Source organism: Asterias amurensis, chromosome 9 (assembly GCF_032118995.1).
Source record: "Asterias amurensis chromosome 9, ASM3211899v1".
In the NCBI taxonomy this organism is placed as follows: domain Eukaryota; kingdom Metazoa; phylum Echinodermata; class Asteroidea; order Forcipulatida; family Asteriidae; genus Asterias; species Asterias amurensis.
The window spans coordinates 20975970-20994674 of record NC_092656.1 but is presented as its reverse complement, the minus strand read 5'-3'; the positions used below and the strand labels follow the sequence as shown (position 1 = coordinate 20994674).

Here is an 18705-nt window from a genome sequence, read left to right as displayed (position 1 = left end):
CTTCTGTTCGTTTCTGATGAAGATGCACCTGTTTGAAAAAAGACTCGGCGATGAGTTTTAATATATACACAGTTTAGCTCGGGTGCTAATTCATTTTATTCTTAATTTCAATAGTTCAGCCAGACACCAAACTATTCAAAATACCATTCAAAATAAGGAAGCAAAAGTTTCCATCGGACACTAATTAGAGATTGGGTTTGACTATTGGATTTTGTGCACATTCAAAGTTGACTTCTTTACATCGAGGGGAAAAAAAATCAAGCGATGGGGGACGATGTTATGTAGATATCAAGTATATATACAAGTAAGCTTTCGTTGAAACTTTTGTTTCGCACTACACCGATTTGAAGTAAGCATTCGGAGCGCTTTTCGAGACATGCGGCAACATTCCATGAGTCACGTCCGGTGCGATTCGAACCCGCCATTCGAACCCACCATATGTGTTATACCGGTCGTCGGTTTGGGCCAATTTTCACCGTAGACCGTTTTCGAAAGCACGGCCATAGCTTTGGGTGAAAGGCTTCGGCTCCGTCAGTTATTAAAACAATGTGGGTATTCAGATGGGATTTCAAACAGAGGGACGGAGGCTCAGCCAGAGCCCAACCCGAAAACCCTGATTTCGAAAAAGCCCATGCACAAAATTGACTCCCAAGTCTATCCCAAATTTTTCACCAGTCTATCAGCAGGCATATGCATACACCATGGTACCAACTGAGTGTTAAGCATCGTCGATGTGCTAATTGAATCATAACCAACAATGTGCCAGTACCTTGACTTCCAAACACAGTCACCCGCCCCCGGCCAACGAGGCACTATATTGGCAATTTTTCCTCTGCCGAGTCCCGTTCTCATAATAGAATTTAGCAAGTTATATACTCTGCTTGAAATCATTATGTTCAGTTGAATGAGCTCGATTCAATATGGTCTTCATGTGCACTGAATGAAATTTGGGTAGATCAGAAATTAGAACTCTACGTCGGGTTCACTAGGACACGTTTTGCCCACTGTTTTGTCAGGTGAGATTTCACACCTCTTAGAACACTAGTAGAAAAAGTGACGAAGTTTAAGACGATTTTAGTTGACTGTATGCCGATGTTGGGATTCTAACCTGCACATACAAAAAAATCGACTTTACATTTTCCTTTAATGGCCCGAAATAATGATGTTTTATTTGAGGCCCAAATAATTAATATTTACGCAAATAATCACGTAAATATAAATGTTCGATGTCCCTTTAGGGCCACCATAGTTGTGTCATTATCACTGTATGTCTTCGTAGACTAGTAGGTTATTGTGAGAAGGTTAATTTTGTATAGGCTGCATTATATTTTCGTATCAAGATCTTTGTGTTCACTATCGTGGACAATAACTTGCTGGCGTTAAACTATGAAGCTAATAAACGTAGAACTGCACAACGCGGGAATTGTCATCATAAACACAATGTCTTTTTGAAATATGAATCCATTCCTCAAGAGCTTTTTCCGAAATCCATTGCATGTTTGATTATAACTTTCACAAATTATTTAAGATAAAACCTTGAAAGCAGGCGTTCGAATTTGTTGTTCAAACCTTTAGAATTGCCGTATTTTCCGCTAACCCTTTAAAGGCAGTGGACACTATTGGTAATTACTCAAAATAATTATTAGCATAAAACCTCACCTGGTAACGAGTAATGGGGAGAGGTTGATAGTATAAAACATTGTGAGAAACGGCTCCCTCTGAAGTGACGTAGTTTTCGAGAAAGAAGTTATTTTCTACGAATTTAAATTCGAGACCTCAATTTTAGAATTTGAGGTTTCGAAATCAAGCATCTGAAAGCACACAACTTCGTGTGACAATGGTATTTTTTCTTTCATAGTTATCTCGCAACTCCGACGACCAATCGAGCTCAATTTTTCACAGGTTTGTTATTTTATGCATAAGCATAAGTGCAAGTGAGCAGACTGGTCTTTGACAATTACCATTAGTGCCCAGTGTCTATAAATTGCGGTTATTTCCGCTCTAAGGTGGGCAAGAGTTCTTTTGGGTTCAATGCGTGTTGCTTCCAGCTGCATGGAATTTCACTCCTGAACTAGTTGGTTAATGTAATGATTAATGAAACACGAAATGAACCTGTTTGCATAAGAATGATGGAGTGATCTCTTGAGGGGCTGCCGCGGTGCTTTTTTGAGCGATTGAAAAATGAGGGTACTTAAAGGTCCAAGTGGTCATTTTTTTTCACTTTATAATTTCTCGGCTTATATGGTTTGAAGTTAATCAAACATGACAGTTAGTATTTTGTATTTCCTTTGAAGTGTCCCCTGAAATGTGTGTTATCCATAGGGCTATATTCTATCTAATTCTAAAACCAACTAGGGGGGAAATTTCGTGACGTAGGCACTGAATCACAATGCACACGCAGTCACAGTGTGCACCGTCTTGGTAGTGTTGCGTAATCAATGTCTGTAACCGTTTATACAGATATTATTTGGAGGTAGCGAGATAATTTTTTCAAGGGAACGAAATAACTTTTCGAGGAACTAATATTTCGAGGGAATAAAAAAAACAAATTAACCCCTAAAATGAAACTGTCCCTTAGTACGGGCTCCGTACTCCTTACGAGAAAAGAGAGTTGGCTCTCGCACGGTGTAATGAAGAATCATTCTTCTTCTTGTCTTAATGTGTGAATAATTAACTAAAACTTCATAATGTCCTAATAAAAAATTTAAAAAATAAAGAAACTTGCTTACAATATTATCACACACAATGCATACGGTTTTCCTCTCTTTATATCCAAAATACAATCCCTTGTGAATCCTTCGTAAGGATTTCCTAATACCCTCGCATTAGTCAGAATGTCAATTTTCCTGGGTGATGTTCTAACCTTTTCCTAGCTTAAAAAACCCGCGGCTTGTCATGTTTTTATAGCGCCAAAAGACAACTCGGCAAATTTCACACATGATACACTCTAGGGCACGTCATAGATGGAAACATGGTTCAAAAACGTGCCTTCTATTATTTTCTTGTTCCCTTCCCTGCCAGATGTTTTCCTCCTTCCACTTGGCTGTGTATATGGGACATTCAAGTATACAGTTTTGTGATCTTCCTCTTCTTCTTTACTAAAATGTTGCGTCCGTGTTTTATTTTCAGACCTGGGTATCGTGACAGGACTATTATTAGCTTTTACACAACTCAAACATTAAAGTGTTTGTTTCTTTTCCGCATACATTGTTAATGGAGAATCGATATGCCGAAACAGCATTCAGCTGCCATAAGATTATGTTGGTTTTTATGAGAACAATTTCACTTTGTCGTTATATCACTATTGACCCATTTGCATCTCACATTGATTATTGTTGGACACATTATTGGCGCTGTTTAGAACAATCGCTAAGACTCTGACGTCGTTGCATCAATGTCAAACAATAGGTCCTGCATCATTTTGAAAAAAAGATGCAAACAAAGCCGCTATCAGTTTGGTAATGTACATGTAGCACATACCAGTTGCTATATTCAGCAATGTGATGTCATACAAACTTTAACTCAAAAGAGCCTCACGCGGGGCATATCGTCTTTTTATCTTAACTTCTCTCCCCTTTTGTCAATTCCCTGGAGGGAATTCGAACCTACCAGGTGCCTCGTTGGCGCAGTCGGCAGCGAGTCAGTCTCATAATCTGAAGGTCGTGCGTTCGAGCCTCACACACGGGGCATATCGTCTTTTTATCTTAACTTCTCTCCCCTTTTGTCAATTCCCTGGAGGGGATTCGAATCTAAGTGCCTCGTTGGCGCAGTCGGCAGCGAGTCAGTCTCATAATCTGAAGGTCGTGAGTTCGAGCCTCACACGGGGCATATGTCTTTTTATCTTAATTTCTCTCCCATTTTGGCCAATTCCTTAGAGAAGATTCGAACCTATGCCGGGTGATGTCAAGGACGCTTTAAGTAAAGTGAATGACTGAGATTTTATTAAGGAGATTTGATTACGCCTATAACAGGGTGAATGCAATCTGGGTCAGAAAACGCGAACTACACAGTTTGTGGTTATTTCTTTCTGAAAACCCTTCGAACAATTTGTGCACGTAGCAATTCACGCCTGTATTCCAATTTATTATCAAATAATTGCAGGTGGTTGTCTTACCTGTCTAGACTCGACACTTAATGAAAGAAGCAAATTTCTAAATTTACTGGCCATCCGCGCTCCATCATTTAATTCACTAGCAGAAATGTTGAAAATAAAGCAATTTACGAAACTGATTCAGTAAACACGGTGCATGTTTTGAACTTAAATTTGGCGTCACAAAGTTGATATTTCGCGCTTCAATGATTGGGCAATCGGGGAGTCACGACCTTCTGGTCGCCTTGTTTAGCTAGGCTTCTTTACAGCCGTAAGTTCACGGAGCTTCGTGCGTGCCCTCCCCATTAATGGGGACTTTTCGTTTTCGACGACGGATGGTTCTGCGACGGTAAAGATGACATTTGGCGTCATCTGCGCATGCGTCGGCTTTGAGGACGGTCGTCCCTCAATTTCTACGACAGTAATTGGGATGAATTTTCGTAGTGCTGAAAACGACAACGTTTAGCTGAACAACCGTCGCAGAACCATCCGTCGTCGAAAACGAAAAGTCCCTAGTATCATGATAACGAGACAATTTTTGAGTCGGTTCTCTTACCATGGCAATACATCTTTGAACTCGACTTTACATCTTTAGTTTCGGTGGGTGGTCTTTGCCAAATAAATCACCACTGTAACTCAACAGACCCCATCATAGACTTTGCCTATGGTTTATGTTACTCTCGATATCTGCATAAAGTTGTATGGCATTCTCGAATCTCCGTAGGCCCTATACGTAGGGTCGCCTGAAATTTGACTTTAAAGGCAAGGTATACCTGTGGTTTTTAGAACCGTTCGATTGTTTTAATCATATAAATGTACACAATAAAACCAACATGTAAATATTGATTTTCATTTGTCGCCTTTTTTTAACATATCGCCGATAATCCGGAGCGGTTATCCCACGCAGAATAAACCATTCGTATGGAATACACAAACTGAGAAACGTTAGTGACAGTAACGCTTCTCCAGTTCAGTTTTTTGTGCATAAAAACTTCTTTTTCTATAACCACATTTAATTACTTCGAAGTAAATATTTTTTTTTCAAACTGCTTCATTCTATTGAAAACTGATGTGGGCTTCTAGCCAAAAGTATTTTTGTTAAGAGTGAATAATGCCAAACTTGTACCAGTCCTTCTTTCGAACCCTGCAGCAAGTGACCCGTTTGTTGCAACGCCCCTAGTGGTACATTATTCGCACGTGCTGACAAGCTTTTTCCATGTTCAAAATCTTGACGTGAGGGAAGCCGTCAGGAAATGCTGTTATTAGTTTAATAATTGTATTGTCTTAAAGGGACACACCGGCCGAATTGGGCTATTTTGGGCTACAAAATAGACTAAGAAATGTATTCAACGGGTTTCCAGGAATGAAGAAGAACAGTCCTTTAAAAAAATCATCAAATTTGGCTGTTTTTGAGCATTTTAAAACAAAAACGAAGGTCGCGTGATTGTTCTAACCAAAAAGTGGTACAAACAATCACGTGAACTTCCGGGCTAGTTTTACTTCCAGCCGTCTAAAAGTAACTTACCAAACCAAATTTAAATCTTTTTTTTACAAAATTAGTAACAATTGACGAAAAAGATCATGTATTCAAATTATCGCTACAAAATGTAAATAATGGTGAAAAATCTAACGTAAGATTCGCCTTCAAAGAGTCCGTGTAACGGAAGCTTGTTATATGGCCCCACAGCGTGGAGCAATCGGAACGTAAGCCTCGGGGCATATCACGTACCGCACATGCCGTGTCTCGTGGGGGGCTGGAGGTGTAATCCCGGGCGCTATGAACTCCTTGCTTGCGGGTCTCGCCGTGAGCCGGGAGGGGTTGGGAGCCAGACATCAGGGTACATGTTTGTCATCGTGGGTTTGTCAGTCGGTACACCTCGTGTCAAATCCGTTATTTCTTATGATCGCAATGTTCCAATATTATACTCTGTTTTGTTTCATGGCTCCTAATTTCTTTTTGCTAGGAGTTTTCAGGAAACAATAAAAAAAGATTGACGATGTCAAAACGTAGGAATACCGCATTTTGTTTATTGACAGTGTTATTGTGTGAGTAGCTGAAAAAATGTTTTATGAAGAAGAAAAAAAGGATTAAAAAAACCGGAGCCCCCGATCAAAAAAAGAACAGGTGAAAAATAGTTTTGTATAAAAGGTTGAAACAAATATGATAAAAAAAATTCCCTCACAGCATAATTTTGTCAAAAAAATATTTTTTAATTCTGTGAATGAAGTGTTATTTTTGAGATTGTTGAGGTATTATTTGGTTACGTTCCAAGCTACGCAGCTACTCAGCTACGCTTACGTTCCTTCAAGTTACGCTATAATATAAAAAGGTACCTTTTTCAAGCCCGAGTAAAGCTACGCTTACGTTCCATATGCAGCTACGTTTACGTTCCAAGATATCCAGCTACGCTTATACCTTCCAAAATATGACGTTCCAAGCTACGCTTACATTCCAAGTTTTGCTTACGTTCCTTCTCAAGTTACGCTAAATATACAAAAGGTACGCTTTCAATCCTGAGTCAAGTTACGCTTACGTTCCATACGCAGCTACGTTTACGTTCCAAGATATGCTTACGTTCCAAAAGATATGGTTACGTTCCAAGCTACGCAGCTACTCAGCTATGCTTACGATCCATACGCAGCTACGTTTACGTTCCAAGATACCCAACTATGCTTTCGTTCCAAGATATGCTTACGTTCCAAAAGATATGGTTACGTTCCAAGCTACGCAGCTACTCCATATCCATACAATCCATATACATCATTTAGGTTTGTTACGCTAAAATCCAATTACGTTTTCAATCCCGAGTCAAGCTAGGCTTACGTTTTAAGATTTGCAGCTACACTTACATTTCAAAATACATTCTCACAAGGACGCTTTTGAATCCCTCACGATTACCTCCCCCCCCCCCACCCCCACCCCCCAGCTGCGACGGGAGCCTTGCATGGGGACTTGGTTTCAGTCATTATTTAAAAAAAAAACTACTAAAACTGCACATTTCTTCACTGAATTCTCTTCACATCCTTAGGCATACTGGTTGCAGCGTTTTTGCTACCCGGAGGAAATGCTGTATTTAAAACTTAAATAACTCCTCACCTTAGGTACAAAAATACTGAAAAACCATGACAATAAAGCAAAATACAGACCTTGACACAATCATTTAAATCAGTCCCTTTTTGTGTTAAATTTCACAGTAGCTGTAAAAAGAGATGTACTTTTCTAAAGTATTACCATTTCAAATCTGTAGCCCGTTACGGCATAAGCACACAAGTGCCACCAACGGTCATTTGATGCCATTTAATTAGCCTGGCGCTCATTCGGCTAAGTGCTTGTGGTGTGTTGCCTGTTTAGAACTGGGCTAAAACGACGGCCTCAAGTATGTGTGTACTTCGTGGTTGAATTGCATCCCCGGACATTCCTTAAAAGACACGGTGCAATGTGGAGATAACTTGAGGAGGTAGGCCTATTGCGTCTTGTCAACATCTCCAGTTTGATTGAAATCATCTTGGCGTTTTCAATAGCTCGCGAGTTCTCAGTTTATTTTAGACACCTTTTAGCTTGGGTCCCTTTTGACGGGAATCCACTTTTTATTGGAATCTAGCAAAGAAGTGCACACAGTCAACGTGGTTCACTTTCTGATTCTTAATTGGATTGAGTCTAAGAGTAAACAGAGAGGCTCTATGGGGCTTGTAAAGCTTGGAGAAATGCATCATAGGTAGGGCTGAAACGGTTCTTTTTGTTATTCCACCAAAATTCTAAAATTAGTGTAGAAAATTTTGATTTCGGATTCGAATTGGCCTACCTCTGAGCACCGGGCGAGACATCGGTCTTCAAACCTCTAGGTCGTGGGTTCAAATCCCACGCGCAGAATATCTTTTCTCTCATTTTTGTCAATTCCATTAAAGGGATTCGAATCTAAGTGGATTCGAAGGTCGTGAGTTCGAGCCTCACACGGGGCATATGTCTTTTTATCTTAACTTCTTTCCCCTTTTTGTCAACTCCCTTAGGGGATTCGAAGCTACCAGGTGCCTCGTTGGCACAGTCGGCAGCGCGTCAGTCTCATAATCTTTTTGTCAATGCCTACATGGGGATTCAAACCTACCAAGTGCCTCGTTGGCGCGGTCGGCAGCGCCTGCCACGGGGCAATTTTTTCCTCTTTCTAAATCTTGTCCTTCCTTACCTTTTTGTTTTTACTTTAACCATCCACAACGTGACTTACTTGGCGCTCGTTGTCTCAGGCGTTGAGCTTTCCACCAGCCGACTTATTGGGCGTTGTTGTAATAGGAGACGTCGCCCACCCATTTATATCGAAGTTGGTGGGGATCGGCTAACACCACGACCTGCCTCACTCGTGTACTTGTCCGAGAAGAAATCGTCAGCCACCCATCACGGGTTGATTTATTGGGCACTACAGCCGTGAACCCGTGTACTTCCCCCCCCCCCCCACTCAACATCCCTACCCTACGCCATGATTAATATTAAGATACACCCATGGGCAACTCTATTTGTCTGTGGAGAAAAACATTATTTAGTAGATCGTCAACAATGAACGGTTTATCTAAAACAAATTCTTTCTTTTCATTTCGAAGGGTTGTATACCTCTCACTCTGACAGCCTGTATGGGGTTATGACCGTAGCAGCATTTCGGCCAGTGGTAAATGCATTACCCATTATTAAATTAATATATTCCAGGGTGTTCAGAAAGGAAAGATATTATCATCACTAAATGCTAGTGATTTGAATCTTGTCTGTGGATGTGACATCCGCCTGTATTGATCAGCGGTGTAGATCAAGAGTGCACTGACCGCTGTGTTAAAAGAGCACGCGGTCATGAACTTTTTTTAACGTCTTCTCAAAAAAACCGTTAGACGAAAGCTAGGGTGGCCCTGAAGAGGCATCACACGGGGCATATGTCTTTTTTTTCTAAACTTCTCTTCCCTTATTGTCAATTCCCTTAAAGGGAGTTCGAACCTACCAGGTGCCTCGTTGGCGCAGTCGGCAGCGCGTCAGTCTCATAATCTGAAGGTCGTGAGTTCGAGCCTCACACGGGGCATGCGATTTTTTGGGCAAACTTTGTTGAGAACGACTTTTTTGTCCGTGTATGTGTCACTGTTATGGTATGCACAGCCAGCATTGTTGTTGCGCAGTTGCCATTGAACACCGAATGTGTTTGAACCACAGACTCGGGGCACATTGTTATGGTTTTATTGTTTGAAACAAAATACCGAACCCAAAGAAAGTGATCGGACTTCTTTTATGAGAAAGGGCCAGTACGAGAGCTTTTAGACTTCGTGAACTCGTGTACAACACTACGTGAACAGAGATGACAGGAGACCCAACTCGTCCCAACTCTTCCCAATTCGTGCCAAACTGGGGCCTGGAATTTTTAGAGGCTGATTATGGACTCGCATTAATAAGAGCTTATTTGGGCAAGCCACAATGCTGCACATACAAAGGTTTTTGTCGTTCAACAGCCACATGTGGAATGTTGAAGTTCTGTGCTGGACATGGGCTTGAAAACACCCCACACAGTCTCCAGGTAAAAGTTCCTTTAATTATAGTTTAACGCTGTATGTTACCATCTTTTCTTCAGTACCGTAGCACTTGTATTCCCTTTGATGATATTATGCTAATATACTATAGTTAATGTACTGCGATCATGTTGAAACTTGGTAGGTTGTTGGACATTGACAAGTTCTCAAATTTGTGCACCTTTAAGTCATAAACTGCTATCATAAAGTCATAAATAGGCTGGATTGGTCATAACTGCTTTGATGCCCAGAGAATTTCAAATTCAGAAGAGAAATTTGGAAATGTTATCAACGAAACAGCTCTGCATTTGTGCACAAATGCAATCATGTCTAGTTATAGTTTAACACTGTATGTTTCCATCTTTTCTTCAGTACCGTAACACTTGTATTCCCGTTGATGATTGTGATGTGCGAGAGTTCACAACTTCCGTTTATAATGAGCATAGTATGGGTTCGAGTCCCGGTATTGACTTACGTGTGCTCAAGCAAGACAGTTAACCATTATTGTTTCGTCCTTCCTTTTATGGTACTTAAAGCTATAGGCCTCGTGTGTTGTAATAGAACACATTACACTTGTCAACTATACTACACTTAATGTGATGTGCGAGAGTTCATAACTGCTGTATATGTTGAGTATAGTGTGAGTTCGAGTCCCGGTCTTGACTTACGTGTGCTCAAGCAAGACAGTTAACCATTATTGTTTCGTCCTTCCTTTTATGGTACTTAAAGCCATAGGCCCCGTGTGTTGTAAAAGAACACATTACACCCATCAATATATAAGACAATGGGATCTGAGATATTGTCCAAACGTATATCAAAAGCAACAAACTTGTGAAAGCTTGAGCTCAATTGGTCGTCGAAGTTGTGTGCTTTCAGATGCATGATTTCGAGACCTAAAAATTATAATTCTGATGTCTCGAAATCAATTTCAAATATTATTTGAGTGAGAAATTGCTTCTTTCTCAAAAAACTACGCTACTTCAGAAGGAGCCGTTTTCCACAATTTTTCATACTTTCAGCAGCTCTCCATTACTCGTTACCAAGTAAGTTTTTATGCTAAAAATTATTTTTAGTAATTTAATACCAGTATCTGATTCCTTTAATGCCCTATTTATAAAACTACACTGTTATTTCAATATTTTAATCAATCAGTTCAATGCCATTGCTTGGCTTTCCGTACTTTTGGACTAATTTTCAAAATGATACTCTCTCTCTCCCTATCTCTATACGAAGAGAGAAAATAAAAACAGCTTACACTGAGCTGAACAATATTATTCCGTACACGCACAGACCTGAAATATAATCCAACGTATATCAATACAAGTTCGACGTAGAAGTGACAGTGTGCATACACACATCGTGTTAGAATTGATCATGAATGTAAATTGAAAAAGTGAGTGTGTGCTCCCGAGCGTGCCAAGAGCATTACCTTTTCATAATTGGGGGCTTGGAAATTTGGAGTACTCTGTTAGTGTATTATGACTGTATAGATTGTAAATAGCGAACTGAGCACACTTTTTTAAAGATCTTTGCAAACAAAAAGGGCTTGAAGTGTAAATCTGTAACACATGAGCCTCTGTATGTAAACCTTCGAGTGAGACATCTTGTTTATTAAAAAGCTAGAGATGTCTAACTGATTGTCAGGAGAACTATGTCAATTGCAAGAACATTGAAGTCAAAACACTTTTCGTTTATTGAGATCGAGGTGATAAATCAAATCTAAGTTGGGTACAAGTAATATGTAAAACGCCTCTGAGATGCTCTAGAGTGCATCATAAATCATCTGATGTTAAAAAGCGGACTCCTCAGTCCCATGCCGTTCAGGATCGGTGTTGAATCGAATTGAATGAAATACAATGTGTGTGTGTGTGTGTGTTCGCTACATACGAAGTGTGGACCCAGAGACAAAAGAAAATCAAATATTTCAGGGACTGAAGCACTAAGTGGACTTGCACACGTCCCAGTCCACTTAGGATTTTCCTTGAATGTACAGAACAAATAAATGTCCACATAGTGACTGCAACACAGAGCTGGGTGTACGGTCTCAAATCTACTCAAATATATTTCCCGCCCAAAATAATTCTGTTTCTTCATCCCTGTTTAAACACCGATGAATGGCTGGCCAGTGAACACATTAAAATATCACCTCGTAAGAACGTCATGGAAGGGTGCATTGCCTCATTTTATGACATGTTAGACCTGCAGGCGACATGCATAGGTTTTTTCCCGCAACATTACAAACCTAATATCGGTTAAATCCACCCAGTATTAGCCCAGCATGTAACAAAATCCAGACTGAAACGAACTCCTTCTGCCATTCTTTTGCATCACTCGTGACATTACAGTGTCCTTTTTAGAAAGGTGGCAAATCACATCAAAATGAGTTATTGTCCAAATTAATCGTGGGAGACAGTGTCAATAACTTTATAGGCGTCACTTTCGTACGGTCACATTATTACAACATTTATATTTGTTGAAGAAATATTAGCCCCTTCTCTCATTCTTTCTCAATTTTCTCTAATATCACTCGGGACATTACAGTGTCCTTTTTAGAAAGGTGTCAAATCACATCGAAATGAGTTATTGCACAAATGAATCGTAGGAAGCAGTGTTATAAACTGTAGTCGTCACTTTCGTATGGTCACATTATTACAACATTTATATTGGTTGAAGAAATATTCGCCATCCTTTCAAGAAGCGAAATCCCCTTTGGTCAAATCTCTCGATCGGTATTAAAACCAAATGTTGAATATTGGTGTTTCATTTCGTGGTTGTGTGGCTAAAAGTGCACGTAGAAATATACATGGGGTGGATTTCACAAAGAGCTAAGACTGATCTTAACTGCATATAAATCGTAGTTTCAAAGTAAAGTGGGATGTCACAATACAAATCACTATGGTAATACTGACAACTTTGTCTTGCGATGATTTTTATTGCTTTGTGAAATCGAACCTTTGGAGAGTGCAAGAAATAGTGCTCGTATTGTGAATCATTCATTTCATAATAACAAAACTTATGATGTAAATGCTGGATGGATATATAGGGAAGAGTTGGCCGCAACATGAATTAAAAAATATTATCGTGTACGTACACGATAAATCCAAAACGTATTGCATACGTACAGAAAACGTTATCGTGTACGTACACGATAATTCCAAAACGTATTGTATACGTACAGAAAACGTTATCGTGTACGTACACGATAAATCCAAAACGTATTGTATACGTACAGAAAACGTTATTGTGTACGTACACGATAATATAGAGACTTTTGTTTTGTTATTCATGTGGCTTCATGCCAAATAACATGAATAACAAAACAAAAATCTCTATCTTATCGTGTACGTACACGATAACGTTTTTCTGTATGTACACAATACGTCTGGACTATAACTGAGAAATGCCAGATTTCACGAGTAATTATGTTCAACGACAACCCCCGCTTAATATACACGTTGTAATTGATATGTAGATCCTTGTCGCATCTAAGGTGAAATTTGAACTTTTCCATTTCACAAATGGAAAAGCTATATTTCACGAGTGGTTATCCTTTGCGAAATGCATCCGAAATTACATTCTGTATTTGTTTTATATGTAGATCCTTGTCACATCTGAGGTGAAATTTGAACTTTTCCATTAATTTCATGAGGAGAACCCGAGTGAAAAGGAAAAACTATAATTTCACGAGTGATTTTATTTGGCGGCAATGCTTGGGCGAATGTACTCAATGTTTGTTTTATAATGACACCAACTTTTGTCATTGCACTTGTTCACAAATCATCATCCTTCGTCATTGGACTGAATGGTAAAGCAGCTTTGATGACAATTTGTTCATAAATGCACCCTTATTAAACAGCAGTATGTGCAATATTAGCTACCAGCACAAAACTTCGGTGTTAACACATTGCGAATGAAGTGACCTCATGAATGTGTTGATGTTTTTTAGCATCATGCACTAGCAGCTAACCTTGTACATGTTTACATGGGCGCGAAATGCAACAACAGCAATTCACTTTTGAAATGTGCATCAGCTGTTTTGGCTTAAGGACGCCATTTTGTTTTTAGGATTTGATACATGCAGTCTCGTCGTCTTCTCTTCGACTTTAAATAGTTATCGATTTATCAGATTTTCATTTTGGATATCAAGGAGAACCCTGAGTTACTAACACCAAGAACAATAACAAGTCATAATACTTCCTACTATTTACCGTATAGAAGTCTTTCATTATTAAGAGGTAAGTTTTCACAAAGCCTTTTTGAGATATGGCGGACACAATGCTACAACACTATAAGGTTTGGTATTTTTGTTTGTATACACCCAAACCAAACAGTGCACTCCTATCACGTCTGCCATACCTCAGAACGGCTAATTATGTGCTAGTACTGTAAACTTAAATAGATAAAAAGAATTGTTTAATATTTATTTATTTATGTATTTATTTATTTATAATTTTAAACTTGAAAAGCTACCAGTCTGTGTGCATTAAAAATAACCGTAAAACGGGATAAGAACCATCTAGACGTTAATGTGATTCATGGCTATACACGGCTGTTACAGGTTGTTAGCTTCTGACATGGTATTGACAAAAAATTATGGATACCGCCAACATTTGCGCTAGTAATTTGAGAGCATCGGCACGTCAAACCAGAGGGGCACAGGTTCAAGTCGCAATCTGGCCAAGTTGTCTTTGTTAAATTCCCTTTTTTACAATTGTCAAGAAGTCCGTTTCCCTTGTGGTTGTCTTGCTTGATTTTTGCAGCTTTATAGCACAAAACAAAACGACATCCCGAAACCTATCGACCGCTCCTACAATGGTGTACTTTAAGCCTAATTGAGGAGGTTTGTTTGTTTGGTGTGTTTATTTTTACCACTAATTCATAACTGCAAGTTTAAAACAAATCATTAGAAAGAGAATGTACAGGCTCGTACCAGCAAGTTTACTGTTTTTTCTAGTTTATTATTACCTTTACACCATGCAATGCTTTACACATCACTTAATTTATTGTGAATATTGTATTGAAAAAAAGGTACGGTCCTTTCCCTGGCAGCTATATAGAGTGCCTGTTAAACCCCCGTTAACTTTACTGTAGAAGTTTTGTAAATCGTGCCTTACAAACCTTCCACTGTGACGTTTACTGCACTTAACCTGGCACACTAGCTGCCATGTAAAGCAAAGTAAAATTTACGGGATTTTTTTAACAGTGTGTTTGGTTAAAGGAACACGTTGCCTTGGATCGGTCGAGTTGGTCTTTGAAAAGCGTTGTAACCGTTTGTTATAAAATGCATATGGTTAGAAAGATGTTTGTAAAGTAGAATATAATGATCCACACAAATTTGCCTCGACATTGCACGGTTTTCCTTTTACTTTGCGAACTAACATGGTCGGCCATTTATTGGAGTCAAGTTTTTGACTCCCATAAATGGCCGACCAGTGTTTTTGTCGACGAAGTAAAAGGAAAACCACGCAATTTTGAGTGATACTTGTGTTGATCATTTTCTTCTACTTTGAAAATATATTTCTAATCATGTGCATTTTATAACAAACGGTTACAAACGCTTTTCGAAGACCAACTCGACCGATCCAAGGCAACAGGTTCCTTTAAGAACCTAATTCTTTTTTATTGTTATTTTTGTGGGTTGTTTTATTGTTTGTGGGACGAGGAGAAATATGTTTTCCCAGCTGTACCTTTTACTAAATGCAACGGAACAAACTGATATGTTTACTTTAAAACATTGCATCTAATAATAATGCCTGAAACTAATCTACCCCGTCAACTTCAAACACTAGAGAAAGACACATCACACTTAAAGGCTGACTTTTATTTCCCGAGTATAGAGTCGACCCATCCTCCGAGGCTCTCTCCCTCCATCCCCTGATTGTCTCTTGTTTTATGGGGTATCTTCATCATCAGATGGAAACCTTCCGGGGGATGACAAGATAAAGCCGATGATCGGGCACGAGGGAGGGGAAGGAGGCGGGGGATGATGACGCATTACAACGTAGACGCTTTGATCTTGTTCAGGTCTCCCACTCGGCCTGAGAATCGCCCTTAGGTGGTACTCTGTATGAGTACGCGATAAGCTTTGATCTGGCGCGCAAAGTAGAGGGGCGGGAAAACTTTAGTGTGGGTTTGCTAGACTAATATTAGCTCATGATCAAAAAACCTTTAGGCCTCAGGGATTCCACCAATCAATAGCATCACTGAAGACCGTTGCGTAAAGTCAGGTGTGTGGGGTTTTTGTTTTCATCTTAAGCCGAAATCTCCTGTATTTAGATCGCATTGGAAGTGAATGGTTGTCCTATAGCAGTTCTTTCTGTATGAGTGTTAACTACAAAAATGCACTGAAGAGGCCAATAAGCCGTCAGGTCTAATGTACATCATTGTTACTTTAATGATGAAGATAACCGTCATTGACAGTCATTTGACCACGCCGGTTAGATTCATCTTCTGTGCATTATGCACATAAATGCGACAAATGAAGATGCATAATACAAATTGTTTTACCAAACTTCAGTTACACAACATTGGTGTTATATTTAAAACCATGTGTGAAAATAGACTTGTTTTCAACTATAAAAAAAACTATTTTTTTTTATTTTCCCTAATAATTTTTTTTCAACCAATAAGCTTGAACAGTGATTCATTCTACGACAAAACCGTAGACATTCGTTGAATTCATGGAAAGGGAAAGCTGTGTCAATTTGCACGGTCACCAACTGGCGTCACTTTATTCGAATGTAAACTGCGTTTCATGTACATAACAAATAACAGACGGATGTGATGTTCAATTTTTCGCGAACCTCAAAGATCTTAGCAATTTATCCAGATTTACGGAAATGGAAACTATATTTACAAACGTCTTTGTTGGCTCGAGGGAGTCGATAACAGACCAATTAAATGTTAGCTGTGAAAGCTATAGCTTCTTTATTTCTTAAACCTGATGAAATATTAGACATTTTGTAGTGGTGGTTATCTTGATTCAGCTTTATAAAATGCCGACATTTGGTGGAGGCTCTAGCGGGGCTGCCGACCACTTAGCAACCAGTCTCTCAGCCTCTTGCAAACAAACCCCTGTTTTTCTTTCCAAATTTTAGCAAGCTAGATACAGCCAAATACCCCTGAACGACGAAACTGGCCGAAAAAATTGCAATAGACCTTTTTGCCTGTCGTTCTATTTTTTTCTTTTTTAAGAACAAACTTGAAAATATAGGGCTAAAGCCACTTATCTTCCTCATCGCATAATATACACAGATTGTGTGCGTACATTCCACCATCAATGGGACAGTCTTGCCTTAAATTTTCCCCTATATCTGCCCCACTATTTAGCAATATTTTACTAGTTAGGGAACTCTCTGTGGCATTTTACACAGGTGTTTGGTGTCTCTCAGAGAGTTAGAACGGCCGTCGGAATTAAAATTCTCTTATAAATAGTGGTATTTCTTGTATGAAGCTGGACATTAACAAAGATGTCACCCAAAGACGATTTAGTACGAGCCATCTGTTCAAACTAGAAAACAAAATTGGGAAATGCTGAATCACAGAGTAAATATTTGTTGTATAGTTATAGAGTAAGACCTAATTCGATTACGATGGGGATTTATAAGCTCTTCGTCTCCCAAGCCTTTCATACTCATTGGTTGTAATTTTGTCAGCAAATGACAGTTTGACTGATTGAAGATAAGCGATATTTAAAGGCTGCATTTGTATAGCCTTGTCATTGACTGTTTTCTGAATTATGATTAAACGCATTTGGACTTAATTGATTGATGCAGCTGGGCGGGAAATGTATGCTTTGGACGATGAGATTTTTGGTGTTATTGTAAGGCGATTCTATGGATGTCCAGCGTAATTAAGGCAAGCTTGGTATCAGGTCGCGTGAAGTGAGATCTAACGCCACTGAGAGCGGCGAATAGCTCTCGACCATGCCGAGGAAGGGATAGTCATTCTGGGCAGCCAATCAGACGAGCTTAACTCAAAGGAGAAGTCAACTCATCCCTGAAGCTTGAAGTAAACCAAATGTCGGTCAGCAGATAGTGTGAACCGAAGGGTTCAGCCTTCCATATTGATTGTTAGTTGTTGGGCCTTTGAGTGGTTTGGTTGCATTCATTGATTCCTCTTCCACCATGGTTTTTATGAACACAGTGTGAACATGATAAATTGACACTTGTACTTCTCAAGCATTGACGAATGAGACCGCCTGGAGGCAGAATTTGAATGTAAACCTTTTTTGATGATACTCTATTGAGTGAGATTACTTTTACGACTGGACTACATTTAAAGGGAAGAAGGTACACGTTTGGTTATTGTCAAAGACCAGTCTTCTCACTGGGTGTATCCCAACATAAGCATAAAAATAACAAGCCTGTGAAAATTTGAGCTAAATTGGTCATCGAAGTTGCGAGAAAGTGATGAGAGAAAAAAAAACCTTGTTGGACGAGTTTGTGTGCTTATAGGCATAGATAGAAGTCTTTTGTTATTTTGGTGAGAAAAATCAAAATCTATGCTACTTCAGAGGGAGCCGTTTCTCACAATGTTTTATACTATCATCAGCTCTCCATTCCTCGTTACCAAGTAAGTTTTTATGCTTAACTCTTACTTGTAAATTCGTGCAATCTATGCACGAATCTAAACTTTCTCGACTCTTCTCCTGGACAGCTTTTAGCGGAAAAAATTGAATATTTCTCTACTATGGATTCAGAGCGAGTTTCTAAATGTATTGGCACTGTTCCGGTAGGGGTCACTCATCCTCTTTTATCTAGACTTTCAAGTTTTTCGGGATGGACTTGTGAGATTTACGGAAGGCAATCAGGGACTAGGGGAATTGCACCTGTGACCAGAATTGCACCCGATAAGGCTTCGTGGAAAGTGCATAGTTTCGTCAACATGGTTGAGAACTCTTTCAACTGAAATTGTACAAAAGTATTTTATTTGGAATGATCAGGCACCAACATGCATGGAATTTGGTCGAGTCTTGCAGCACTCACGCAGAAGTATTGTAACAAGATTTACATTAGTTCCATCAATGCCAAGTAGGTAGAACATGAACACATGGTAAATTGGTGGTTTAAAGACATTGTATA

At 39.3% G+C, this 18705-nt stretch overlaps 1 protein-coding gene and 3 non-coding genes across 5 annotated transcripts in view; all 4 read left to right on the top strand.

The window, feature by feature from the left end:
• Nucleotides 1-18705, top strand: part of LOC139942210 (UDP-glucuronosyltransferase 2B20-like) — a 39457-nt gene that overhangs the window by 2896 nt on the left and 17856 nt on the right. Inside the window, exon 1 of one of the 2 annotated variants that reach the window (XM_071938986.1) lies at nt 13677-13857. The exons of the other annotated variant lie outside the window; for it this stretch is intronic. The gene's annotated coding sequence lies outside the window, so the exon portion shown is untranslated. Of the gene's footprint in view, nt 1-13676; nt 13858-18705 lie in introns of those variants that run through there. 2 annotated transcript variants of the gene reach the window in all.
• On the top strand, nt 3615-3689 carry Trnam-cau (transfer RNA methionine (anticodon CAU)). Its single transcript has one exon. It is a non-coding gene; the product is annotated as a tRNA-Met (tRNA).
• Trnam-cau (transfer RNA methionine (anticodon CAU)) lies at nt 3756-3828 on the top strand. Its single transcript has one exon. It is a non-coding gene; the product is annotated as a tRNA-Met (tRNA).
• On the top strand, nt 9072-9144 carry Trnam-cau (transfer RNA methionine (anticodon CAU)). Its single transcript has one exon. It is a non-coding gene; the product is annotated as a tRNA-Met (tRNA).